We start from the raw sequence: 27,298 nt of genomic DNA on the forward strand, positions 1-27,298 counted from the left end.
TGTTAATTTTCAGTTTCACTTCAAAAAATAAAATATTCTGTTTGACAGCGTGTTTTTTAAAAGGTAGAACAATAGACTACAATCAAGGACCATGAATAGCTAAAACAATGATCTGATGATATAAGCATCTGAAACCAAAAGCAGAATATAGGATTCTAGTCCTTAAAAGCTAGTGATTCTCTGCTAGTTAAGAAATATAAAATTTGTAGTGTAAACCCCGATGTTAAACCAAAAGATCTCTTTGGAAAACCTTATCAACATTGAACACATCCTGCTTCTGGACTAAAACTAAAATAAAACAAAATAAACTCCTGGAAAATATATTTGGTTTTATACCAAGTAAATCCAAGACAGAAGAACTTTGAAGAAGGCACTTTTCCTGATTCCACGCCCGTCACCCATGCCGTAGCCCCTCCCTATGACCCCCTCCCCTCTGGCAGCCTCCGCTGCCAGAATCTCTTCCTCAACTGCAACCTCCCTCCCCGCCTCTATCGATTCCTCGCCTCCTCCCTCCCCTCCTTCTCAACCAGCCCCTCCTCCTGGTATTCGTTCTTACACCTCTCTGGTCACTTCTCCCTCCCCTTCCAATAACCCTCTGTCCTCCACTCCTCCCTCGTCTGGCCATACCCTGTTTTTTCACCCTCCGGTCATTCATGACTCCTCCCCGGTTGGTCTTTGTCCCCCTGGACTTCTGGACTCAGAGATACTCAAGTGGAAGAACTGTATTATAGGCACATTCCTTGGTGGCAGGCCCCCATTCCCACTAGTCAAAGCTTCTTTGATAAAGCAATGGAAACCGATATGCTCCATTGCTATTTACATGCTCGACAACGGCACCTTCGTGTTTAACTTCAACAATGAGACCGACAAGGTGTTTGTTTTAGATGGTAGTCCCTGGTATGTTGGAAAGAAACCAATGTTTGTTAGACAATGGGAACCTCACTCCTCTTTCAGCAAAGCTGAACCTACCACCATTCCACTATGGGTCTCATTCCCTCATCTTCCCCTCCATTATTGGTGTGTTACCGGCCTTGGCATTGTCGGTTCTCTGATTGGCAAGCCGCTGTACTCTGATAGACAAACTAAAAACATGAACAGATTATCCTATGCAAGAATCTGTTTGAAGTGAAAGCAGGTTCCAATCTCCCCTCTGCAGTTACAGTAATGGATGGAGAAGGATTTTCCTTCACTCAAGAAGTTTCTTACGAATGGATACCCCCAGCCTGTTCTTCATGCAACTGCTTTGGACATAAAACTTCTCACTGCTTGAAAACCATTGCTGATCCGAACAACCTTTGCAATCAAAACCAAGCTGCTTCCGCCACATCATCTCAAGATCCCTCGCAGCAGGTTCCTTCCATAAATCACCCCACAAGCAGTAGCAGAACCAGAAAAAGGAGAAATCGCAAACCACCCGTTGCCGGAAAATGCAGCCAACTCCTTGCCGACAGACATCCAGGCTTTGACCACTGGTCCTTCGATGGTGCCCTTACCTATTGGATCCAACCCTTTCTCGGTTCTTGAGACATCAGATACTGCCATGGCCTCTGAGCAGTCACTTCCTCACTGGGGTTCTCTGCCTTCTAAAGTCCTGATCGAACGATCGAGCGTCTCTGGAAACCTTGCCCCCATCCCCAAAACCGTCCTTCCCCCCGCTTTGCCTCTCCCCGACTTTGACCCCTATGCTGCTCCTTCCTCGTTGGTGGAACATTCCAACCCTATATCTCATCCTTCTCCGCCTCAAACGAATCTGCCCTCTCGGTCCAACTTTGAACCAGACTTTATCCCTCTAAGCCAATTCATCCCAGTCCATATGTTAAACCAGTTTTCCAAATACCCTTCAGACCACCCCCTTTACTCGGGAAACCTCTACAACCCAACCCACCCGTTAAAACAACCCACCACCACTTATCCTGTAACTGAACCGGCCACCCACTCTGACCCTAACCCACAACCCGATCCTATCACCCGGCCTTCTTATCCTATTGCTCAACCCGATCCACCCACACAACCTAACCCACATGTAGACCCATTCAACCTACCCCCTTCACCCGAGACCTCTGCCTTTCGATGCTCTTCTGCTCTGCTTACCTCTGTTGCAGGTTCTTCTTCGAAAGCAGCCGCTGGTGCTCTAACCCCACCTCCGATTGCCAACGAGTCCTCTCTTGCTCCGACTGTTGCAGCTCTGCTGCCGGTGACCCTCCTGGTCAATACCGACACATCCTCTTTCGCTCCGACTGAAGCAGCTCTGCTGCCTGTGACCCTCCTGGTCAATACCCCTGTTATTCCGACAGCCCTCTCTGAAGACCACGACACTGCAACTGCTCCTTGTCTGGCCTTGGAAGGCCTCACAGAACCTCGTCAGGCCTTAATGTGCCAAATTGATCCTCGACTGGCCTCTGCAGGCCCCATTAACCCCTCCAACAGTTCTCCAGCTTCCTCAGGCCCCCGTTCGACTTCAGCTCTGCTCACGGGGGGTGGTCACTCCTCTTAGTTTGATCAACCAATCTGATGGCCCTGTTGCACTCCCAGCTGTTCAGAATTGCTCCCCAACAAATGGCGACATCAACTCTGAAGCTTTGTCGATGAGCTCAAGTCTCACGACCTCCAGACTAAACTCCACCCCCAATGGCTCATCAGCTGTGACTCCAACTCAATTTGCCAACTCGAGCACATCTGGACAGACCATTCGGAGTACCCTGTTGCACCCTGCCCTGGATGAGACACCAGCCTCACACCAGCTAACACAACCGGTTAACCACAACCATCCCTCCTCCACCATCAAAACCTCCACCCCCCCTCCCCGAAAGCAAAAACAAAAAAACCCATCTATTAACACAAGAGCTTCATCTACCTCTATCACCACCCCTGTCATCGGCTACAGCCGTCGGGCCCCCCCTCCAATGGTCTCCCCATTACCCCCTGCTCATCCAAGCATCTGATGCGCACTTCTACTAGTTCTCAATGATTCCTTGGACCATTTGGAATGTCCAAGGTCTCAATTCCTCGGCTAAACAAGAAGAAATTAAATCCCTTATTTGTTCCTCTGTCCAATCACTGTTGCCTTTTAGAAACCAGGGTCCTTGAGGGCAATGCGGCTCGTATTGCTTCCTCAATCGCCCCCAATTGGTCCTTCCTCTCCAATTATACCCATAGCCTGAATGGGAGAATCTGGATTCTCTAGGACCCAACCTTCTTTACCATAACCAACCTCTCTTCCTCAGCCCAAGTTACCCACATCTCTACCTCTCATCCTCCGGCCCTTTCATCTGCGCCCTCTTAATTGTTTATGCCCACAACCAAGCCTCCCTCCGGTCCTGTCATTGGGATGACCTTCTTTCCTTTGCCAACACCCTTGGCCCTAGCCTTTGGGGCATCTCTGGAGACTTCAATGTTATCCGATTAAACCATGAGAAGCAGGGATGCAACCCCATTGATTCTCAGGCTATTGACACCTTTAATGACTGCATTGATGACCTTAATCTTACTGATCTCAAATGGTTCGGTGTCAAGCTCACTTGGCACAACAGAAGATCTAGTAACCTCCATGTGGCTTGTAAGCTAGATCGAGTCCTTGTAAATGAAGCCTGGCTCAACTCTTTCCCCTCTTCTCATGCCACCTTCGGTCTTCTGGGGATCTCTGATCACAGCCCCAGCTCCCTCTATGTTATCCCCTTCTGCTTCTTCGGCCCTAAACCTTTCAAATTCTTTGACATGTGGATTTCCCCCCCGTATTTTCACTCCTTTGTCTTTAGTGCTTGGCATACCGACACCCCTCGTTCCTCTTCCCCTCTCCTCTCTCTTGCCTCTAGACTCGAGAGTGTGAAAATCGCTTTAAAGCTTTGGAACTCTTCCACCTTGGGGAACATCACCTCTCGAGTCTCTTCTGCTTGGGAAAAGCTTCACTCCATTCAATCCAGAATCCAACAGGATCTCCATAACCCTACTCTTGTTGAGGAAGAGAAATCTGCCTCTTCTGATTTTGCCTTGGTACTAGACCAAGAATAATGCCAACTCGGCTTACTTCCAGAGCTCTCTCAAAGCAAAGAATAATGCCAACTCCATCCCAATGCTTGTCTCCTCCTCCGGGGCTGACCTCTTCAACCCGGATCTCATCAAGACTGAAGCCATCTCTCATTTTCAGAGACTCTTCAGTCCCCACCCTTCCGCTCTCACCCCCATCCCCCCGAATCTCCTCAACAAATTAGTGCCCGCTGGTTTTATACCTCTCCTTCAATCCATTCCCAGCGAGGAGGAAATAATCTCAGCCATCCTTTCCCACAAATCCAACAAAGATCTGAGCCCGGATGGCTTCAATATGGGCTTCTTCTCCGCTTGTTGGAATACCATCAGAAATGACCTTATTTCTGCAGTTCGGAGCTTCTTCTGATCAATCACACATTCCTTTGTCTCATCCCAAAAAGGAAGGTGCGGTTTCCATGAATGACTTCAGGCCCATCTCTCTATGGAACCTTCTCCATAAGATTGTGGCCAAAATCCTTGCCAACAGGATCCAAAAAGTCATTGACTCCCTTGTCAGTCCTAACCAATCGGCCTTCATTGCTGGTAGGAGTATCGCTGATAACATCATGCTCTATCATGAGATAGTTCGTGGTTTTGACCGCAAGTCCTATTCTCCTGCGGCTCTCCTCAAGATTGACATCCACAAAGCTTTTGACACCATTAGCTGGGATTTCATCTCTATTCTGCTGGCATTCCCTCCTTCCTTTGTCCACCGGATTCGGATCTACATCTCCTCCCCCCGCTTCTCCGTTCTGGTGGATGGGAGCCTGGTCGGACACTCCCCATCAGGTCGTGGCATCCGCCAAGGATGTCCCCTCTCCCCCCTTCTTCTCTCTCTTTCCTTGGAGGTCCTTTCTCGTTCCATCCAATCTGCAACTGACCTCCACCTCATTTCTCCCATTCCTAAATGTAAATCTCTCCTCCTTTCTCACCTTACATTTGCCGACAACATCATGATCTTCTCCAAACCTGATACCCTCTCTATCTCCACTATCATGTCCACCCTTCATTTCTTTGAATCCTTTTTAGGTCTCAGCATAAATCTTCTCAAGTCCAATATTTCCATTTCTGACGTTGCCCCCAAGGTCCGAGCCTCCCTCTCTAAGCTCTTTGGTATTCCTCTTAGTTCCTTGCCAGTGAAATACTTAGGTCTTCCCCTTATTACCTCTAGGCTTTCGGCCCATCATTGTGCCCCCATGCTGGACAATCTCAAACAAAGGCTCCAGCTCTGGAAAGGCAAGCTTCTCTCTTTTGCTGGTAGCCTTACCTTGATCAGATCGGTCCTCAAGTCCATATACCTCTACTGGATTGGCACCATTGTCCTTCCAGCTTCCATCATCAAATCCTATGAAAGACTCCTCTGCACCTTCCTCTGGAAAGGCTCTGATTCCTCCAAATTCCCAAGACCCCTTAGTTGGGAAAAGGTTTTCCTTCCTAAAGAAGAAGGTGGTCTTGGGATTAGAAGAATCAAAACAATCAACTCTGCCGCTATTCTCAAACTTATCTAGAAGGTTGAGTCAAAGCACAAAAGCATATGGGTTGACTGGATCTACTCGGGTTTGCTCAAAGCCAACTCCCTCTGGACCGCCCCTTCCATTTTCGATGCCTCCTGGATCTGGAGGAAGATTCTTGACCATAGAAATGTTGCTCTCCCAGCTATCTCCTTGGTCATTGGGAATGGTCATTCAATCTCTCTCTGGAATGACCCTTGGCACCCTTCATGCATCCTCTCTCACCTTATCTCCCCCATAATCATCTACTCCTTTGGCCTTTCTTCTAATGCCAGTCTATTCCATCCTCTCCCCCTCCAGTTGGTCACCCCTCCTCCCCCCAGGTCACAGAGGTAGGGAGGACAAATGCATTTGGCTCCCCTCCTATACTGGAACCTTTTTCTTCTGCCTCCGCTTAGTCCTTCATTTGTACCCCTCCCCAGTCAGTTCCCTGGCACAAGGTTGTCTGGTTCAAAAGGCATATTCCTCACCATAGCTTCACCCTATGGTGATGCCTTACCAATTGCCTTCCCACCCAATCTTTTCTCCTTCAACGCCACATTGTAGTCAACCGTACCTGTTGTCTCTATTCGAATGGCATTGCAGATATACCCAATCTTTTCTTCTCTTGCCCCTTTTCTTCCCGTATCCGGAAAAGTTGTATTCAACCCTACCTGTTGGCGGACCAGAAGACCCATCCTCCCTTTCGACAGGGAGTGGATCTGGATAGATATGACCTTCTCCGGTTCCTCCATTTGCGACACCGTTGCAAAGCTTGCTTTTGTGCCACCATTAATCACCTCTGGATGGAGCGTGACATCTGTAGATGGACCCCTAAATCTCAATCTCCGAATAAGATTTGGAAAGCTATCTACGATGTTAGGTCCAAAACCTCCTCCCTCCTGACTCAACCAGTCAAATACACCCCCTAAAACTCCCACATCATTGATGCTTGGAACCTTCAGGTGGATATCATCCACCTCTCTTAAGGTCTTTCCAGATGCTAGCTCTCCCCCCCCTAGGTTGCTGGCCATTGAGGGTGTTTGTTTCTCGGGGTTCTTTTTTTTTTGTTATGTATTTTCTATTTTGTTTTAGCTTAGCCTAGCCTAGTGCTTGGCCTTTTGGCCGTACTTTTCACTGGCTCTGACCTCCCCCTCCTTTTTCTTCCCTTGTATAGTCATCTCTTCTGGTAATGAATTATTTATTCATCTAAAAAAAAAAATCCAAGACCAAGAAAAAGCATATGGCAGTGCCTAGAGAGTTAATTTGGCATATACTCGAGAAGAGAAGGGCGTCTAGTAAAGAGTAAATATGTGGATATAATTAAAGATATATATATATAGTGTGGTTACTAGTGTGAGAACTATCGGAGGTCAAAGCAAAAAATTCCCGATTACAATTGGGCTACATCAAGGATCATTTTAAGCCCTTATTTGTTCATGCTCATCATGGATGATGTAACCAGGAGCATCCAAGACTAGATTCAATGGTGTATGCTCTTTTCTGATGACATTGTTTTGGTAGATGAGACAAAAGCAAGGATTAATGCAAAATTGGAGCTGTAAATATCAACATTGGAATCAAGAGGTTTTAAGATAAGAAGAACGAAGTCAGAGTATATGATGTGTAACTTTAGTCACATTACGATAGATAATGAAATGGTGAAGATAGAGGAGAGTTACCGCAACGTGATCATTTTAGATATTTGAGGTCAACCATAAGTAAAAAGAGTGACATAAAGAATGATGTCTCACAAAGAATTAAAGTGGGATGGGTGAAGTGCGTCCGGAGTATTCTGTGAACGATGTATTCCTTTGAATCTTAAAGGAAAATTTGTAAGATAGTATTATGTCCTACTATGATGTATGGGGTGGAATGTAGGGCAGTTAAGAAGTGTCATATAGATAAGCAGAGATGAGGATGTTGAGATGGATGTGTGGCAAAACTAGGAAGGATATAAAGAATGACCAAATTGGAGCTCATTTAGGAGTCACCCCATTCATGATAAGCTCCCAGAAAGTCGTCTGAGGTGGCATGGCCATGTTCAACGGACGTCTTGAGATACAACAGGAAGGAGGAGTGATCTAATTTAGATTGAAGGATTTAATGGGTGAGAGGTAGGCCTAAAATGACCATAGGAGAAGTGATGAGGAAGACAAGCATAGTTTGGGTCTTGTCCCAAGTATAACAGAAAATAGAGCTGATTGGAGAGCTAAAATCCATGTAGCTGACCACCACATTAAGTTGGAATAAGGTTGAGTTCGATGTAGTTGTATTTTGCTCTGGGTGAATGCTATATATATATAGGGAAGGGAACATTGTTTCTCTGGCGTTCCCTATTCCCAAAGACAGCTAGGAGTGAAAATACCTAACAAGTGCGAGGGCAACTGGGTCTTTTCACACCCAGCTGTCTGGGCAAAGGGAATGCTAGACGGACAGAGTTCTTTCTCCCTAAATGTATATTTATATATATATAAGGAAAATGGTTTATGTGAGGGAGTGTGGGGGCTATGCCAAGACACAAGGGGGCAAAATGACTACTCCTCCTGCAATGAAATATACTATAATGACCCTCTGCATAAGTCTTCTCTACAGTCTCCATTGGCTCCTACGCACATGTGGGGGCCACACTCCCCCACAGGAAACACTATATATATATATATATAATCTTTAGGCCCTATTTGTTTGACGAAGAAAAGTGGAAAAGGTAAAAAGGGGTGGGAATTTGTACTTGTTTTGCACAAACTATCATAAAGTTGGTTTTGATGATAACAAACATGTGAAGGTATTTCACAGTTAACCTTCAAGTATTGTTTTGTAGAGATTTCATATTAAAGATCAGATTTGATGAATGGAAGGAAGAAAGGAAGTTTGAAATCATCAAATGTGGAGAACTAAAAGTCCAAGAAGTAAAGATGAATGAGGACAAAGTGAAAATCAAAGGATATTGAAGAATGAAGACATCAAATTGGTGGGACATAGAACTCCAAGACATAAAGAAGTTATGAAGAATAGAAGTGATGAAGCATGAAGTCAAAGCTCAAGAAAAAGAAGTATGAAGCCACCAAATCTTGAAGAAAAGAAAGAAACAAGATTGTCATTGAAGACTTATATTTGGGCACACACACACACACGTGCATTGCATATTTGTATCTTGCATCCTTCAGTTTCTTTTAACCTAGATGGACCACAGGAGATGCCTAATGACAAAACAAATAGACCCAAATAAGGTTGGGAGTATGTTCGCTGTGAAACGTCATGACAATTGTTGTGGTTTCAGCAAGGTTTATGTTTGAGGACATTATTGTCACTTCAAATGACAGTATCAAAAGATGTGTTCTTCTAGAAAGTTTTAGAACTTCGAGTTGTGAATCCGACAAAACTGAAATTGGCTCAATCTAAATTTGGATGAAAAAGAAATGATTGTTTTCTTATGATCACTCTGCAAACCATTCCCAATCCGGATAAAGCATCCGGTCGACCTGATCATCCCCCAGACAGGGTCTGAATACCAAGAGCATCTGGATCGAACTAGAAGCCATCTGATCGACCGAACCCCATCCGGACGAAGCATTAGGTCGAGCAGGTTGCGACCAGATCACCCTGAAAGGCTTCCAACAGCTAGCCTAACGGTCATATTTGGAAACAGCTACTTTTGGCGGTCGACCAGATCATCTAGCAGTCGATTGGAAGAGCCAAAAAACAACCATTAGAGAGAGATTACTTGCCCAAATAAGAAACCCATTCACACCTATAAATACCCTCATTATGACTCATTAATAGACAAAATCAAATATACATATTTGGAGATATTCACTTGAGCATTAAGGTGAAGGAAAGCAACTTATTTCTTGAGTTCAAGTTCTACAATGTATATACTCTTCTTAAGAGGAACTCAATTCTCTCTACAAGTATTCTCCATCACCTTGGCATGTTATTATAAGCTTAGGGAAGACATTAAGGTCAGGATTAAAGTATCAGTATTGGTTGCCGTATTGGTTGGCCAAAATTAAGATATGTATCAGAGATATGCTAAAGATACATAAATGGATAGGAAACACTTTTTTATACATTTTTGCATTAAAAAAAAAATAGATAAAAAAAACTATTTAACATGTATTATGCATACTAAGAATCCAAGGTTTGTAGTTGTCCCATAAATGTAACATCCTTGTTCCTAAAGTGGATTTCTACTTCAGTTAGAGAAAAAAAAAAATGGCCTGGCAGCAACTTTGGAACAAAAACCTCTAAAAAATCGTGTTTTTTTTTTTAAATGACCCATCTTGGCCATTATCTGACCAAAGCGCACCGTATCGGTACGTATCATACCGTATCGATATGTATCAGTCGATACATACCGATACGCACCAATACGTATACCAAAACATACATTTCACCTCAATTTTTTATTTTTCATAAAGTATCGGTGCATATCGGTGCGTATCGGTAGTATATCGATGCATATCGGTATGTATCATAAGATATATATCGATACAAAAGGATTTCAAATATTTCATGTATTGTATCAATAAGGGCCGATATGGTATGATACGTACCAATACTTTAAGATTAAGGTGCATTCATTTTTCCCATTGCATATCATTTCATACACCGTATGAGGTAACATCTTACAATCTCTACTTTTATTGTAAGATTGTTTATCCTAAGAGTTGATTTAACTCTAGGAGTGGGACTTGTTGTTTACCCATTGTTCTAGATTGTAATTAGACAAGTGTGTAGGACCCTTGCATCCTACAAAGAGATTATAAAGACCCTCTCATCCTTGAAAGAGATCAAAGGACCCTCTCATCCTGTAAAAGAGAATGTACGGATTCTCTTATCATTAAAAGATTGTAAAGGTGATTCTTCCTCACCTCCTGTATTGAAAGGGAAGAACTAGTGGAATACCTCTAAAGGGGATCTTGTGAGGAGTGGACCAGACTCAGTTGAGATGAACCACTGTAAATCTTTCTCTTTATGTGATTGTGTATATTATTGATTCCGCATTTACTTGTCACGCAAACGGAGTTAAAAGTTGAAAGTTTAAATTCCACTAGTTATAACCTATTCACACCCGCTTCAAGGTTATCCAACATATCTCTCTACCCCCTCCAATTTCCTCTCTTTCCCATAGAATTCCATCCCACCTCTATTTCTCTCTTTCCTATACATAGTTGTCACGGTGTCATGGCGACCCAAGGTGGTGAAGGGGTGGCTAATCGATTTGGCGGTAAATCGCCCGCTATGGCGTTGCCATGGTGATCAAATCGCCCATATGTTATTTTTTATTCCTCCTATTTTCTAAAGTTATTTTGTATGTTATAATAAATACCCTATGAAATAAAAAACCAATCAACATTAAGCAACATCAAGTCATAAAAATCAACATAATCACACTCACATCAAGTCATAAAAAATCAACATAACTTATTGACATTTAGAGAATGCTCTTCTTCTATAATAAGTTTTATTGGTCAAATGATTTTATTTTTATATGAGACTTTTTGTATTAGGTATAACATAAAACTAGCTTTCCAACAAGTCTTAAGATTACTTAAATCTGAGTTGTTATGACAAAGTTATGTTCCGGTCAAACTTATTTTAAAGTGTGCGAATGCTGTTAAATCGCCTGAATGGAAATAATTTTATTGACATCAAAACAAAAAATTATTTTACCGGACTTTTGGTTTTTAGCAATGTTCTATGATAAGATTTATAAAATTTTCAGAATTGAGAAAAACCTTAGCATTCGAAAATTGAAAATCGCCCTACAATCAAAAATCCAATTTTTGTTCTTAGATCAAGGGGTTGACTTTTTATCCTTTTGGAATTTGATTTTTAAACTATTTTTAATGGATTCAAATAGGGGGTATTCGCTTATTTATGAATAATATCTTAAGTAAGTGAAATAACAAAATTAGAGCAAAAAATATAAGGTGGCATACAGTGTAATAAGGCAATAATCGCCTAAGCCCCAGGCAAACCGCCTGGACAACTATGTTCCCATAGAATCACCCCATTAAAAATTATATATTCCATTATTTTCTTCCCTTCCCTCTCCTTGTCAACCCAACCCATAACATGTGAGACCCACCCTCACAAGTTTCCCACCCCTTTTTATCCTTCAAACAAATGGGGCCTTAGGGAAAAGGCTCACACCAACCAAATACTGCAAGCTAGCGCCCTCTCTTAACCCCCTTTGAAATGACCCCTTGCCACTCTGTATGATGCCTCGTCTCACATAGGGTTTTCAAACTTGGAATCGGTTCCGAATCGTTAGGGGCCAATTCCCAATTTGAATCGGTCAAAATTGATCAAAACAAGTTAGAAATCGAAGTGAATTGGTTGAATCGGTCAATGCCGATCAAGAGGTGAATCAATCAAATCCAGATCCGATTCAAAGATTTTTTAGTGTTGGCTGCAAACCCCTTTCAACTTGCAATATACGCTGACCGTATTTATCCTTTTAGGCATGCCAGAACCTCTTTTGAAGGATTCAAATTGATATCTGACTTCTGGTCAAGACGAGTCAAGTTCTCTCGTGCCCCGATTGCTCATATTAAGCCCAAAGGTGAATAGAGGACTAAAAGATGGAAATCAACTAATTTAAGGAGAGAAATGAGAATAAACTTCAAAGGAAATGGAAATTGCATTAAGGACTCAAATTACAACTACAGAATTCCAAAGGTAAGGGAACTCTTTGAAAGATAAACGTTACAAGGAAAAGAAAAAGAGTTTGAATCTAAATCTAATTCTACGGTGAAGAGAGATAAGTTCTGCATGTTTGACAGTTGATTTTCGTAGTGTTGTTGTCGGAATCTTTGCACGAATTCCTCTCCTCTTTAAATAGTCACCCATTTTAAATACAAGAACGGTTAAGTAACTGTTCCCACTTCTCCTTTTCATAACCAAAGGACACCTATCCGATAGAAGAAATCAAGTGGCAAACTTCTAACACGTCACACCCATCTTCACTTGATAAGAACTCCACCAGGTTATGCCACGTACGAGGGTTATCCCAAAAAATTGAAATATATCACCAACAATTGCCCCTCATAATATATTATACGAATTGGCCCAAAGTATGATAGATTATGTTTCACGGTATCCAAAAACTCTACCGTAATAACATCAATTAACCCAAAGCATAACAGCCGACAACGCTAAACTTCTTTGGCAGCATGATATCTCCTTTAAAAATTAAAAAAGCTAATTCAAATTCCTTTAACTGACGTAAATCAATCAGCCTCTAAAATCTCGAATGTAACAGTGACACATCCTCATGACCAGCGAAAATTATGCAAGATATTTTCCTCCTTTAAAGGAGCTCAACACCAACTGAAACACTGCTCATCTCCTTCTTCATTCAGCTTCTTCGTCTACTTGCCACTGCTTCTTAGCCTAAGAGAAAACATGAGTTCTTCCAGTCCAAAGCATGACGATCAACACCCTGAAGAACAGTTGGCACATGACCGTGCAGCCCTTCGTGCTCTTTCAGTCCAGATTGAGGTATTAATCTTCAACAGTTCTCACTTTTTTGTTGGCCCCATGCTTCCTTCTCCTTTTCGAATTCCAAATTTTCCGAACATAGGCACGACGCTCTTCTCTTCAGACAGGCTGAACCTGTAAAAGAAGTGAAACCAAAGGCTTGGCACCGTTTCTAGCTGTGTTACCTTAAACACTGGAGTGAATGGGTTGAGCGGATGACCGAAGCTAAGTCCGCTGAATGGAATCAACTGAGAATCTTTCAATCCATTCAACTATCAAAGTTTCCAATGACTCCTGACTGACCACTTCTTCAAGCCGCTCTGTGTTTCTGGTTATGGTCAACCAACTCCTTTCATCTTCCTTGTGGTATGGTCAGCCCAACCCTCCTTGATATAGGAGCCTTACTTGGCCTCAGGACCCATGGCGAAGAACTTAATGGAGCCTCTCTTGGATCCATTTATGAAAACGGTCTAGAATTCACCAAGAGGTGTACCTACCCTCACTATCTTAAGACCCACAGGCACCGAAGCCCAATAAGCCGAAGAGAAAATATAGCCTTCTTGCTTTCTTGGATTTTCCGCTGCCTAATCTGCACTCGTGTAGATAAGATCACCAAAGTGTATCTTAAGTTAGTGAATGCCTTGGCTGATTGCCAACCAGTAGACCTAGCAGCCTTCGTTCTGTCATCCTTGTACCGTGGTTGTAACGAAGTACTCAAAGATGACTTCACCAATGGCGGAGGTTTGGGTATTGGCTTGCAGCTCTGGTTAAGAACATATTTTCCTAAAATTTACCCAATCCAAGTCCCAAACCAATCTCCAGTCATAGGTTTTCCTTTATCACCATGCCAACTCCTCCAATATCCCGCCAAGAATATTTTAGTTTCTTCTACAATCTATCTAGAGACCATTCTCCTAAATCTTTCATTCCTTTCCATTCATCAAGAAATATTCCTGAATGACTGTCTTCTGCTCTTGATTATCCTATGGCCAACACTGATTTGTGGGCAAATTTTCTCACTTGCTGTGATCATGGTTTAAAGTATCTCCGATACGATATGATACCCCTCTGATACATATCTTAAATTTAGCCGACCAATACGGTGACCGATACCAATACTTTAATCCTTGATCTTCCGCATATCTTAGCATATCTTCGATATAATACGATACCCTCCGATACGTATCTTAAATTTAGCCAACCAATATGGCGACCGACATAGTTGTCACGGCGACAAGGCGAACCAAGGCGGTGGAGGGTTGTCTAAGCGCTTAGGCGAGAAGGCGCACACCTTGAGGCGAACAAGGCGACCAATTGTTATTTTTTATTTTTCCTATTTTCTAACATTATTTAGTAAGCTATATATACCTTGTATCATAAAAAATCAATATTAAGCAACATCAAGTCATTAAAAATCAACATTTAGCCATATTAAATTATAAAAAATTAACATTAAGTCATATTAAGTTATAAAAAATCAAAATTTAGAGAAATGCTCTGGTTCTATAACAAGTTTGAATGGTCAAATGATATTATTTTTACATGAGATTTTTTGTATCAATTATAATATAAAACCAGCTTTCCAACAAGTCTAAGATTACTTAAATCTAAGTTGTAATGACAAAGTTATGCTCCGGTCAAACTTATTTTTAAGTGCGCAAATGCTGTTAAAATCGCCTGAATGAAAATAATTTTATGGATATCAAAACAAAAAATTATTTTACTGGACTTTTAGTTTTTAGCAATGTTTTAACATGATAGAATTTATAAACTTTTCATAATTGAGAAAAACTCTAGCATTTAAAAGTTGAAAATCGCCCCTATAACCAAAATCCAGTTTTTCTTCTTGGACTGGGGGGTTGACTTTTTATCCTTTTGGAATTTGATTTTTAAACTATTTTTATTGGATTCAAATAGGGGGTATTTGCTTATTTATGAATAATATCTTAAGTAAATGAAATAACAAATATAAAAGCATTGAAATAACAAATATAAAAAGCATTGAAATAACAAATACAAAAAGCATTGAAATAACAAATACAAAAAGCATTTACTTAAATGATATTTGGCATAAATAAGTGCCAAAACACAAGGCGGTATGCAGTGCAACAAGACGAATGTCACCTAGGCCCCAGGCAAGCCGCCTTGACGACGCCTTGACAACTATGGCGACCGATACCGATACTTTAATCCTTGGCTGTGATCTTCACTTAGGGATTACCCTTGAGCACTCAAAGAATAATATGTGTGGTGGCGAGTGTTGCAATCCTCAATTTCTTGCACGTCAATTCGGTCTTTGTCAGGCCTTTCCACACCCCTGTTATTATTCTCTGTTCTACAAGAAACTTGATCGTCATGTACTCTTCAATGACGACGAAATTCAAAGGATCACAGACTTGAAAACATTGGTGCATTCCGAATTCAACCCCTTCCTATTTCCAACCTTGCCCCAACATTAGCGAAGACTTCAAGATTTGGTTGTCGTCTTACTTAAATGGTCAACCCGAAGAGAATTTGTCTGACCGCGTCTCTACAACCTCTGCCCATACTCTAACATTGGCTCTGTTTCTGGAATGCAGAAAAGGGATGACAGGAAGAAGCTCAAAGTGGTCAAATGTAACCCTCTTCACGAATCCATACTTGCATATGAAAAAAAAAAAATCACGTCAAGTATGAACCAGACCGTCAAGCCATGAAGGAGAAACACTGAGAGGCCATAGAGAGGTTAGAAACCATCATCGCCATGAATTCATGGCTGGGCCAGAAAATGCAAGTAAGGCACTCTGTGGTTTACATATCAAATTGGGTCGTTTTTACCAAGAGTTAGCCTGTCTAATAGAGAAACAACCTCCTTTGCCAAATGCCCCTTTCGCTATCACTGAAGTAGCGAATAACCAGGATTTTGAGGCAACTGAGCATGTAACCTACTCAGGTTTACATGCCAATGACTACAAATTGCTTAGTGAGAGAAACAGTGTTGCCAAGGTTATATACCACCCTAGCCTTGGTACTTTTCTTTACCTTAAGCGTTTGCAATCTCTTTTTTTACTTTACTAACTTTTGCTTTAGATGCCTTGCCAACCTCTTCTTCCAAGGAACAACCTGATGCCCCACAGGTGTCCAACTCTGGTGAGGAGCATTTTGACATCTCAAAAGATGTTCAACCTGAAGATGACCCTCCCTTGAAGAGACTTAGGAGGGGTAAGCGAACGGCCTCAACAACAACAAAGGCTGCTTCTGTTGTAGCTGGCCGTACCAGGTTAAGGTCAATTGTTCATGTGTTTAGATCACCTTCGAAATCTTCTGAAGAAGAAACAGATTTGTCGCTTCCTCATCCTACCACCATTTCTGGAACTTCTGGAGACTCAAACCGGACCAAGAAGATTGAAAAAAAAAAAAAAAAAAAAAAAAAACTATGTCAAGCCAACCTGGGGCTTTCCCAGTTCCATCAACCATCTTGCCTCCGAAAAGTTCTCATGAAGAAGTAAGAAAGTCTTCTTTAAATTCTCTCTCAATCTAAATAACTATGAATTCTAACTATCTTGCTTGTTGAATGCAAACTTCATCCTCTCCCTGAAATGAAGGCCCAATTAAGTGCTTTTAAAGCCTCAACTAGCTTTCCCCCAGAGATAATTCCTGTTGATTCTCCACATACTCCTGAAATCAAGCAATCGCAAGCCCTCTTCAACTCATTGAAGGGCCTATCAGCACGAGAAGTCTTTGAGCGTAAGCAAACAATCACTATGGAGAGTTTCTTCTTTTTTTTTTTTTTTTTTTTTTTTTTTTTTTTTTTTTTTTGAATGGACAATATATAAAAATAAGGAAAAAAAAGTAAGGGTGAGGCAAGTTTGGAGGAGACGTCAAAGTAGATGGCCTTCCAAATCTTATTGAAGGATCTAGAGTTGGAAGTCCACCTACGAAGGTTGCGATCCAACCAAACATGGGAGATAGCAGCCCCGAACGCCATCTTACCGGCAGGGTCACAAATATAATTAACAGAGAAGGTCATATCATTCCAATTCCAATCTCTCCGAGGAAGGAGGATCTCCGAGCAGACCAGCATTTGGAGAGGACAGACTTCCAAATACGAGAGAAGGGGCAATCAAAGAAGAGATGATTGGCATCTTCAATACCATTCCAAAAGAGGTCAGGAAGCTAGGGAGACAGGACTATGGCGGTAGATGAGGCAATTGGAAAGAGTTCTCCAGACAATGAGGCTGTGACGAGGGATGTTGCTACAAAACTAGACAACCTTACGCCAGGGGGCTGTGGGGTTGGGGGAACGGGAGTGGTTCCAAGCTGAGGAGGAGAAATGACCCGTGGGGGAAGGGAACCAAATGATTCTATCAGCACCAGAATAGGGGGAAAGAATGGAGTAGATGAAATGATGGATGCTAAAAGAGAGGGAATATTAGGGATGGATCAAGAACCATTGAGATGATCGAGGAGATCGAAGCAGCTCTAGGAATACCAAGGAGTAGACCACTCTGTGGCTCACAATCAGGGAAAGCACTCCAGCTGGATGCCAGTTGTCAAGCCAGAAGGAGGTATTTGCCCCATTTCTGATAAGAAATTTGATGGCAGTTGAGGCATGGGGATTGGCAAGGAGGATCTTGCGCCACACCCAGGAGGAGTTGGGTTCAAGTCCAGAGGGAGTCATTGCAAATAAGGGAAGAGTAGACCCAAGACACCTAGATTCCCGGGTGTTTGGTGGCCAATTTCCAGGACAACTTGAGGATGGCCACAGAATTGACATCCTTGATACGCCTAATGTCAATGCCTCATTCACTCTTGAGAAGGCAAACGGAGGACCAACAAATGGAGTGGAGAAATTTGGGAGAATGGGAACCTTTCCACAAGGAGCAGAAGAGTGATTCAATAGATTTGATGATGGATTTGGGAAGCTGGAAGACTCCTAACCAGAAAATATAGGAGGATTGGAGAACTGATCGGATGAGAACCAGACGACCCGCATAAGACAGTAGCTTGCCTTTCCAAAGTTGGAGCTTCTTGTGAATTTGGGAAAGCATAGGGGCACAGTGAAGAGTAGTAAGCCCGGAGCAGGTGAAGGGGAGGCCAAGGTATTTAACAAGAAGAGTGCTGATGGAAAAACCAGTGAACTCAAGGAGACGAGTTTTAGAAGAATCAGAGACACGCAAGGAAGAGACAAGACTTGAGAAGATTGATGTGAAGGCCCGAGAGAGATTCGAAGAGATAGATGGAAGCCATGATGGAAGAAATGGAGCCCTCATCAGCTTTATAAAAATCATAAGATCATCAGCAACAGTTGTGTGGGTAAGATTGGAAGCTTTGCATTTGGGGATGGGGGAGATGAGCAGATTATCGGTTTTAGGATTGGATTGACCGAGAGAGGACCTCGAGGGAAAGACAAAAAAGGAAGGGGGAGAGGGGACAGCCCTAGCGAATGCCAACAAAGGAGGAGAAGAATCCTGTTGGGGAGCCATTCACGAGAACAGAGGATTTGGGGGAGGAGATGCAAGCATGTATCCAGTGGACAAAGGACAGGGGAAAGGACATGGAAATGAGGACTCTTGAAATGAAGTCCCATTTGATGGAGTCAAAAGCCTTATGGATGTCAATCTTAAGGAGTGAAGCATGGGAGTGGGATTTCTTGTTGAAACCCCGGACAATCTCATGGCAAAGAATGATGTTGTCAGAAATGTAGGGACCTACTATGAAGGCAAATTGATTCGCACTAACAAGGGAATCAATAACCCTCTGAATGAGAATAGCAAGGACTTTGGCAATTAACTTGTACAAGAGGTTGCACAAAGAGATGGGTCTGAAGTTGGCTAAAGAGGAGGCACCTTCTTTCTTGGGGATGAGGCAGAGGAAGGTGTGATTGATGCAACTCATTTGAGAAGGGTTGAAGAAGAAGCTCTTGATGGCTTTGGTGAGGTCATCACCAATGATGTCCTAGCAAGAGGAGAACCCCATATTGAAACCATCAAGGCCAGAAGCTTTGCTAGATTTATGGGAGTGGATAGCCCTATGGATTTCCAGATCGGAGGGGATGGATTGAAGGGAAGGGATGAGATGGTTGGGGATGAATTTGTTGAGGAGGAGAGGCAAGGGAGCAGGGGCAGAAGATGCCCTTGAAGTAGGGCTCGCATTCCAATTTGATGTCAACAAGGGAACTCAAGGTGGATCCATTACTATCAATGAGGAGGGGAATGGAGTTGAAATTGGTTCTGGCTTTAAGGGATTTATGGAAGTAGAAGGAGTTCGAGTCCCCAAGGTTAAGCCAGTTAATGCGAGACTTTTGCTTTAGGAAGCTTTCTTCCTAGGACAAAAGGGAAGCTAGCTCTAGGGCGGACTCCTCTTCGAGGGCAAGAGAAGAGTTGAGCGGATCAAAGTGCAGGCAAATTTGAATGGATTCAAGGATGGACCTATAATCAGAGACCCCTAGAGGATATAATGCCAAAGGTGGAGGCATTCCAATCCTTGAGGGCAAGCTTGACATTTTTTAGCTTGAGAGCGAAGGAATGGAGAGGGGAAAGGCCAGAGGGGACTCGAATGCCCCAGGAAGAATAAACAATAGGGAGGAAGCCAAAGTGGTAGGACCACATATTAAAAAATTTGAAGGTCTTGGGGCCGAAGGAGATGAGAGGATGGATGAACAGGGAGATAGGACAGTGGTCCAAAATACTAGGAGGATCAAATGAAGCATGAGAGGAGGGGAAGGAGGAAATCCAGGCTTTATTAACCAAGATGTGGTCATGCTTACAGGAAATGGAGCTAGGACCAGCTCTTTTATTGTGCCAAGAAAACTTGATGCCAGACCATCTTAGGTCATCGAGACTAGAGTCCTCAATACAGGAATTGAAGGCGTCGACAGAGGGAGAATTAATGTCAGTTCCCCCGCTCTTCTCATGGGCATGGAGGATCACATTGAAGTCCCCTCCCCAACCCGAGGGATGGGAGCCAACATGGGCAGCAAGAAGCCTGCGGTCATCCCAAAGAGGGGCACGGGCAGGGGTGCGATTAAGACCATAAATGGCAATGGAAAAGAAGGGGATGTTGTTAGAAGGAAAAGAGATGGAAAGGTGCATGAATTGGGAAGGGAAGGAGATACGGGAGGGGAGAATTTTTTAGGGATCCTACAGGATCCAATTCTCCCAAGAGGACTGAAGGAGTAATTAGAGAGGAGGGACCGAGAGGAGCAATGGAGGAGACGATGTGCAAAGCATTGGCTTCGGGTACTCTGGTCTCAAGGAGACAGCAAAGGACAGACCGGAAGGACTTGATGCGAGCACGGATCTCAGATTTCATAGCTAAGGAATTGAAACCCCAAACATTCCAAATAGTCCAGTAAATCATAGGGAAGCAGGATGGGGGCACCTTAGTGGAACTGAGGGAGGGGAAGGATGGTCAGAAAGAAGGCTGGCTGCAGTGGCGACAGTGATAACTGATAAAGGGAGAAGGAGCGGGAGTGATGAGGGGGAATGCTGACAGAGCTAGATAGAAGCGGAGGAAGGCCTGCCGAAGGATAAGAGAGGCAGAGAGAGTGGGAGGGCTGCTGGGGTTTGTGGAAGAGCGACCACCTAAGCAAGCAGAAGGCAACCGGCGGGGAGCATCGTCTTCACTCGGAGTAGACATCAGAGTAACAGAGGCCGAAGAAGTCACTGCTAAGGGGCAATTGGTGGGGAGCCCAATTGCAATGGAGGCAGAAGTCAACGACAGGCATCACACCTGCTGAGAGAGCAAGGCAGCAGTTGAAGATCTGTTATGGCCCTGACTCTGTTGGAAGAGTAGATCAGGGGATAGAGGCAAAGCGGCAAGGGCTTGCCCCTGATAGGAGAGCTGGGCAGGGTAGATAAGGGGGAACCTGCATAGTCCTGACCCCGTAGGGGGAGCAGGGCAGGGTGAGAGGTTGTCGTGGCAAGGCAAATCAACAAGGAACCGGCAAGGCCCTGACCTTACAGATTGAGCAGGGCAGGGTGATCGGTTGTCGTGGCAGAGTTGATCAGTGAAGAACCGGCAAGGCCCTGTCCCTGCTGGAGGATCAGGGCAAGGGAGAATGATGTCGTGGCAGTAGCATGTCCCTGCTGGAAGAGCAAGACAAGGGGAGAAGGCTTAGCAGGGCCGCCCTGACTCAACTGGGAGAGCTGAATAGGGGAAGCGAACAACGAGCCAGCAGTGCCCTACCCCTGTTGGGAGAGTAGGGTAAGAAAAGGAGGAACAAAGGGTCACAGAAGGAGCCCTGAGTGGGCAAGCATGGGGGTGGAGCAGCATACACAAGAGAGTTAAGTCTGATTATTGGCAGTTCCATCCCTCAAGCAATTAAAGGCATTAAAGAAGAAAAAGCCACACTTGGCCATCATACGGCTTCTCTTCAGATGCAGGTTGGAATTGGTCACCTAGAGGGGCTTAAGTAGGCCAGTCTTGACTTGAATAAAATTCAAGAATTGGAGAAAGAAATTCAATGTCTCCAATCTCAAAATGCGACTGAGGAGAGAAGCATGGCAGAGAACAACAATAATTTCAAGACCTTATTTGCTGAACTTACGCCATTGGGGAAGCTCTGGGAACAAGAACTGATTAAGGCTGATCATAACCAAAAACAAGTAGAAAACAAACTGGAGGTTCGCTGTGCAACTTTCATTGAACACTTTAAAGTTTCGGGTCTACAAACCTGAGAAATCTAGGGGGAATGCTCCTTAGTGTTCTTAAAATTCTTGAATGCTTGGATAATCAATCTTTTGAACGATCTTATTTGTATTTCGTTTTCCCTTATTAGGCCAATTTCCTTTTACTCTCACATCATTTCCCACATAGTTGGGTAATATATAGCTTCCTGTAGTCATGGGGTAATAACTCATGTTGATGGGCAACCCACAATGATTTGACAGTTATCTCCATTGGAAAGAATGCATCATAACCGAATGTTAGACAAAAGGGAGTAGTCCCTGTTCCTGACCGCTTTGAGGTTCTGTAAGCCCAAAGGACTTCAAAAAGTAACTCAGCCAACACTGATGGGTTGTCTTCTATGACTTTAGCCAAATTTGACTTTAACACTTTGTTGTTGACTTCAGCCTGGCCATTCCCTTGAGCGTAGTAGGGTGTCAAATGGATGAAAGTAATTCCATAATCTTCAGAAAATTTTGAAATTAATTCTCCAGTGAACACACTCCCATTATCACAAGTGATAGTCTCAGGTAGACCAAATCTATGAATAATACCTTGTTTCAAAAATTTAATCACATTGGTCTGACTAACAGTTTTCAAAGGAACTGCTTCAACACATTTAGTGAAGTAATCAGTACCTACTAGAACAAAACTATGCCCCTTGGTCGAAAGGGGATGGATTTTTCTAATAAGATCCATGGCCCATCCTCTAAACTGCCATGGCTTTACCACTTGGAGCAACTTGACCGCAGGTGCCCACTGAATTGGACCATGTCTTTGACAAGCCTGACACCCTTTTGCTTAACGTATACAGTCCTTAACAATCGTAGACCAATAATACCCATGGCACCTAATTAGCCGTCTCATTTTGGGTACTGCTTGGTGTGCACCACAAATGCCTTCATGCACTTCTGTCATGATCTGCATAGACTCGTTAACGCCAATGCACTGTAACAACACGTTGTCATTACCTTTCCTATACAATCTTCCTCTAAACACACATAACTCAAAGACCGATACCTAATCTTTTGGTCAGTTTTTGAGTTAATTCTGTAAAAATTGTAATATCAGTTACCTCTAGTCAGGCTTCAACTCCTCCAAATGGCTAACTTCCATTAATCCACATGTAACCATTGACGAAAGCTTATTTTGAATTGTTATCACTTGCTCCAAACAACTTTCATGTATCTGATGCCTGAAGCTGCTTAAGCCAAGTTAGTTGCCATTGAATTCTCTTTCCTTGGTATATACTTAACTGATACGTCTGAGAATCGGTCAATTTGACTTCTGGCCTTTAGAAAATGATTGATCAACAATTCACTGTCATACCGATATTCCTCTGCTAACTGCTTAATCACCAATTGAGAATCTCCAATCACTTCGACCACAGGCACCTTCAAGCCCAAGAGAATCTTTAAGCCGATCAGCAATGCTTCGTACTCTGCTTGATTATTAGAGCAATTAAAGCACAATTGAAAATCCAAATGTGTTTCAACTCCGTTTGGGGAGATTAAAACTACTCCTACCCCAGCCAACTGTTCTGTTTTTTACCCATCAAAAAATAGAAACCAAGGATGGAAATTAATCGTGTTCTGTTGGTTTATTTCCAAATGAGGATGGTCAGCTAAGAAATCAGCCAAAGCCTGACCTTTTACTGCTTTCTTAGGTATATACTACAGAGCAAACTTGGTCAACGCCATAGCCCACTTTCCAATTTTCCTAACAGAATTGGTCTACTAAGCATGTGCTTAATCACATCTATTTGGCACAAGACATCTACGGTCACTGGAATGATGTAATACCGTAGTTTCGTACAAGAGAAATACAATGACAAGCACAAGTTCTCAATGGCCATATATCTGATTTTCATGTCATTTAATGACCGGCTAAGATAATATAGGGCATGTTAATGACCGGGTCCATTATCCTAGGCTAATAAACCCGCCGCGACATATAACTTCAAGGGAATTACTTTTTTTGACGGCATTAAAACTGGTGATTTCGTAAGATAAGCCTTGATTTCATCAAATGCTGCTTGATGGATCTCATCCCACTTAAATTCTTGTTCTGATCGAATTTTAGCAATGGTGAAAATGCCTTTACCCTTCCTGCTGAATTGGAAATGAAACACTTAGGGATATTGACTTGACTAAGGAATCTTTGTAACTCTTTCTTATTCCTTGGAGCTTGAGCATCCTTTATAGCTTTGGTCTTCTTCTTGTCAACTTCTATGCATTTCTGATGAACCAAAAAACCCAAGAAGTTTCCTGCAGACACACCGAACGCACATTTCAAAGGGTTCATCTTAAGACCGTGAGCCTTCATTCGGTCAAATGACCCTTTCAGATTATCAAGATGTTCATCTTGACTCATAGATTTAACTACCACATCGAAATAGACCTCCAAAAAATGGCCGATCATGTCATGAAAAATGGTATTCATAGCCCTCTGGTATGTAGCTCCAGCATTCTTTAAACCGAATGGCATCACAACGCATTCGAATGTTCCTGAGGCGCCTGGACAACAGAATGTGGTCTTGGACACGTCCTCTTCCGTAATCAAAATCTGATTGTATCCCACGTGGCTGTCCATCAAGGATAAAATCTGATGTATGGAAGCGGAATCAACTAACATGTTTACAACAGGTATGGGATATTCATCCTTACGCCTAGTTTGTTAAGATCACTAAAATCCATGTAAACTCTTAAGTTTGCCATTCTTCTTAATGACTGGCACTACATTTGACAACCAATCGACATATCTACCGGTCCTAATGAAGCCTGCTTTAAGAATTCGTTCAATTTCATCCTTAATTTTTTAGAATAACTCCGAGCCATCCTTCGTGGCAGTTGCTTAAAAGGTTTATAACCGTCTTTAATTGGTAATCTATGTTCTACTAAATTTCGGTCTAAGCCAGGCATCTCAAAATAGTCCCAAGCAAAACAATCTTTATTGCCCATAAATAACTTTACAAGCTTTTCCCTAAAGTTTGGCTTCAGCAGACTACTTATGAATACAGGTCTTTTGTCTTCATTGGAACCTAGATTTATCTCCTGCAAGGGATCCTGCACTTCTGCTAAAGTTTCCTCTATCTTGGCAACAAGTCCTCAATCTCAACACTCCTCATTTCAAGATCATACTTCTCTTCAGTCATGACAGACAGCATCTCCACCATCTTTTGCTCCAACCGAGATACCAAGAGTCTCCCGAAAATATTCTCGATGATTTCCTTTTGATTTTGTTTCATTTTACAAGAGTTATTCTTCATACGGGACTAGCTTCTTAAGAGCGGTCTCTTCTGGTGACAAGTATGCCTTAAATGAGGCAGATCGCATGCCAATTTTGTTGACCGTCATCACAATTGATCTGCCTTCCTTGTTAGGGTCGAGAAATTTTATTGGCGTAACATCGTTTTGGTAGAAAATGGCATCGGCTAAACTGGAATTCACCAAAAAAGGGCGGTTATCAGCAGTTACAATCTCCACTTGTCCATCTTCTTCCAGAAGATAAAAAAACTGGTACAACGACGAGGATACACAACTGTTCGCATGAATCCAGTCACATCCCAACAAGGCATTTTAATTCTCCATTGCATCCATACAAAAAAAGTCGTCATGGAACAACCTCCTCCAATCCTTACTTCAACTGGAAGAATACGCTTTGGCAAACTTGCTCCTCCTAAGAAATTTATGACCAAAACACCAGCTGGAATCAAATCATCATCACTTTTCTGGAGATTGGATCATCCACGCTAGCAGAATAGTGACTGCCGCACCATTGGCACTTAGAACCCTTGATACAGGTTTCCCATCTATGTTTCAAATGTTGGGTCATCTCTTTGGTCGGCCTCTCAATGAGGCCTTTGAAACCTTTTGAATCAAACCTGAATGCATTTTAGGTTCTACTTCCATCATACACTGATTTGTCTTCCCAAGATCTAACTTGGAATCTTCAGCTCTTCTTCAATATCGATACTAAAATTTCTGGAAGCCCACCTTCTTCGTCAGAATTAATCTCTTTTTCGAACACTGACTGGCACTGAAAAACCTTCAGCAAATTGTATACCATATTGATTGATATTTTTGTCTCGACTGATCCGAACATCATATTGACGAACTCCTCGAATTTGCTACTGCTTTTGGTCTTATAATCTGACAAGTAGGGGCCAGTTTCCAATTCTTTAAAACATTGCCCCCAAGCAGGCTTGCTCTTACCTAATCTAAACACTCTGGCCTGACTTTGATCTATAAGTTGATTGTCTTGTTGATCATTCAGTCTATCTTCCTTCACAATAATTGATGGTATATCCTTCTGTGTCCCTGCCACTTGCTCATCAGTAGCATTAGGTGGCAGCATTTCCGAAGAACATCCTTCTCTTTCCTTGCAAATAACAGATTGCTACCTCTGCCATCTTCTCTTCTGGGTTTGCATCATATTATATCCAGCATCAAAAGAAAACTTGGGGTGCTTAGCTAGATGCCATCAGTCATCATCATTAACCCTAGGTCGTACCATTCGTTCGTATAGGCTTCTTCTGGAGCAATCGACGTCTTAAAGACGCTCTTTCACTAGCCTCCTTGAAGGAGACTGCTCTATCTGGTCCCTAACCGGTCTGCAGACTTCTCCTTTTTGTCTCTTTTGTGACCGATACTCCATTTCAGAAGCATAATCAAAACCCAACCGCTTCTTAACAGCTTTATATGGGTATGGTCTTTCATGGCCGTATGTCTGCTTATCTTCATGAACTCTTTCAAGATTGAATGACAGCTTGTCGTCATGACTCACGAATTCCTTGACGGCCACATGATTTTTTCTCACTATGAACTCTTTCACGGTCACGTGATCATTTATCTTCATGGACCTTCTCACGATCTTGTACGTCTTCATTGGCCTTTCCTTTTCCTTTGTCCAACTTAGTATCTGCTTCAAATAAACGTTTATAATGGTGTTAGAATGTGGTATGTCATGAGGGGGAGGATGAGTTGTGGACAGCTGGCTGTCCAGCATAAGCCATGAATTCCTCCTTAGTGGAATTCTGGTCTAGTCACAGTTATATTAGGAAGTTAGTTGTTAGAGCTAGTAAGAAGTTTGTTTTATTTCTATTTTTACTTTCCTAGTACTGTTATGATTCCTAGTTTTGTTATGACTAGGTATTCTATTTGCTATATAATGAAAGTGTTGGGCAGCCCAAATCTCATAGATTGGGACTCCCATTAGTCGTAGCATACACCCCATTGAAACTTTTGCCCCTTCTGCTATCCGATCTCTCTGGTGTTTCCTTTTCTTTTCGCTTTTGCAAGTCTTTCAGACAAGTGGCTCTCGTCCATGAATGCCTTTCTCTGATGACTCAGGTTTCTTACCATGGCCATTCTCTGATGGTGGACTATTCTTTGGTGGCCTTAATTCAAGGACGTCTCCTGACTTGGCTAAAGTTAAGCAAGAAGACTAAGGCCGAGAAACCGATCTTTCCTTCTTTGGAATTAGACGCAGCAAGGACAAGAGCTTTGCTAGATCAGCATTCACCATATTAACAGAGGGAAAAGGGTTTTCATCAAGAAAAAAAAGGAAAGAAAAGAAATAAAGATCCCCGCTGGGCATTAGATCCCACTGCCTGTCCCCCTCTTCATATAAAATGGAGAGAGAAATTG

The 27,298-nt window shown here is 42.7% G+C and overlaps 1 protein-coding gene across 1 annotated transcript in view; it reads right to left on the reverse strand.

Annotated features, from left to right (window-relative positions):
• Positions 1-27,298, reverse strand: part of LOC122065231 (protein FAR1-RELATED SEQUENCE 5-like) — a 36,457-nt gene that overhangs the window by 3,280 nt on the left and 5,879 nt on the right. The window lies entirely within an intron of this gene.

This window comes from Macadamia integrifolia, unplaced genomic scaffold (assembly GCF_013358625.1).
Source record: "Macadamia integrifolia cultivar HAES 741 unplaced genomic scaffold, SCU_Mint_v3 scaffold1936, whole genome shotgun sequence".
NCBI classification, from domain to species: Eukaryota; Viridiplantae; Streptophyta; class Magnoliopsida; order Proteales; family Proteaceae; genus Macadamia; species Macadamia integrifolia.